The sequence below is a fragment of the Chinchilla lanigera genome, unplaced genomic scaffold (assembly GCF_000276665.1).
Source record: "Chinchilla lanigera isolate Chin_1 unplaced genomic scaffold, ChiLan1.0 scaffold00008, whole genome shotgun sequence".
NCBI lineage: Eukaryota > Metazoa > Chordata > Mammalia > Rodentia > Chinchillidae > Chinchilla > Chinchilla lanigera.
Genome location: NW_004955409.1, coordinates 9366621 through 9368970, shown reverse-complemented (window position 1 = coordinate 9368970; position 2350 = coordinate 9366621).

Genomic DNA, 2350 nt, shown 5'->3' with positions numbered 1-2350 from the left:
TTGGTAGCCCATGCTGGTCTCAAACTCGCAAGAATCCTTCTGCCTCAGCCTCCTGACTGCTGGGATTACAGGCATGAGTCACCATGCCTGATTGTCAATCTTATATTTTCCTTATCAATTTAGTTAATATTTTCAAAGGATGAGCTTTTGACAGTTACTTTTCATCTTCTGTCCATTTTCTATATAATTAATTTCCATTTATTTTTATCATTTTAATTTTTCTTCTTAATTTTGTTTCAATTTCCTCATCTTTTTTGCCATCTTAAGGTCAAAGTGTAGATTGTTGATTTTAAGACTTTTTTGTCTGGCATAAATATCTGAAAGCATAAATTACCATCTATGCACTACTTTAGCTATTTCCTACAAATCTGAAATATTTTTATTATTATTTAGCTCAAAATATTTTCTAGTATCCATTGTAATTTTTTTTCTTCTATCCACAGGTTATTTAAAAGTGTGTTGTTTAATTTCCAAGTATGTTTGGATTTTCTAGACAGCTTTTGGCTATTGATTACTAATTTACTATTTTTATCAGAGAACATATTCTCAATAATTTCAGGCCTCTGAAGTATATAAGACTTACTTTATGACCCAATATATGAACTCTCTTGGTGAATGTTCCATATGCATTTAATGATATGTAAGCTGCCATTGTTGGGTGAAGTACTCTACAAATAACAAGGGAATCAAGTTGACTGATAATATTGAAGTCTTCTGTATCCTTGTTGATTTAGTGTTTGCTAATTCTATCAATTATTGACTCAGGGCTGTTGAAATCTTTAACTATAACTGTCAATTTGTGCATTTCCCCTTTTAATTTTGCCAAATTGTGCTTCATGGTTTTTTAAACATTATTTTTAGAGATATACACAAATAGTTTTGCTATATATTTTGTATTAATTATTTATCTTTCTGAAATGGTACTAATTATATTTGTTAACACCAGTCACCTTAAAGTTTCCTTGTCCAATAATGACTTAGCCTTACTAGCTTGGATGTGAATTATATTTTTCTATAACTTTCCAATTTAAGTTTTTTGCAATTTGAATATCACGTAAGTAGGGGTTTGTGTTTGTTTGCTTATTTGCTTGTTTGTTTTCTCTGATCTTAGATTTGTGGTTTGGTATTTATTATCAATTTATGAGAATTCTTGACCATTATTTCTTCAGGTACTTCTGCCCCAGCTTCCCCCTCCCCTCTCCCCTCTGTCCTACTTCTGAAATTCTAGTTACACATGTTATTTTTTTTTTTTCTCTTTCTGAGACAGGGTCTCACTATGCAGCTGGCATTGAGCTCACTTTGTAGCCCAGGCTGGCCTCAAACTCACAACAATCCTCCTGCCCCAGCCTCCCAAGTGCTGGGATTACTGGTGTGTGCCACCATGCCCGGCAACACATGTTATGTTATATAATGTCCTACAGATCTTAGCAGCTCTGCTTTGCTCTCCTCCCCTACCACATTCATTCTTTCCTTTTAGTTAAGTAATTTCTATAGATCTATCTTAAGGTTTACTCATCCTTTTCATGAGATTGTTGAATTTAAAGATTACATGCTATATTTCTATTACTTTATTTTTATTTGTAGCATTCCCATTTGGTCTGTGTGTAGAAGTATAACTCTCTGCTGAATTATCCATTTGGTCTTGTATGTTATTCTCCTTTTTTTAATCTTAACCTTTAATATATTATCCTAGATATTAAAAAATTTCTGTCACATAACTTTGACATATCTTTTATTATATCCATATTTGATTCTAATGATTGTTGTATCTCCTAGGAATTTGTTCTTTTTTTCTTTTCTTTTTGCATGCTTCATAATATTTTCTTGAAAGCCAACAGCTTATATAGGATGGTGGAACTGAAGTCAGTAATTCTTATCCCTAGAAATGGATCCAACTTTCTTTCTTCCATAACTTGAGGAACGGGTTATGGTGTCCATCTAATTATGAATTGAGCTGAACTTGAGGTTCATTGCTACTATGTGATCCTCAGTCTCCCAACATATTTCAAAATTCTCTAGTGATACCTTTTGTTTGGGTTGGGAACTGGTTTACCAGATGGTGGTTTTCATTATATTTGTTAACACTGTTCACCTTTAAGTTTCCTTGTCCATTCTTTCTGTTTTTCTTTTCTCCTTTCCCTCATCCCAGTTGTTTTTTTCCTTTTGAGCAGTTTCTTTCCCTTTCACAATATCTATTGTACTTTTTGGATTTTGTTTACTCTTTCAGTTTCTTACACTAGGGAGACAACATAATGTTTACACATGTGGGTCTGACTTATTTAACTTATGAATATGGTTCTCTAGTTGCATCCACTTACCTATAAAAAGCTTCAGTTTATATATATATATA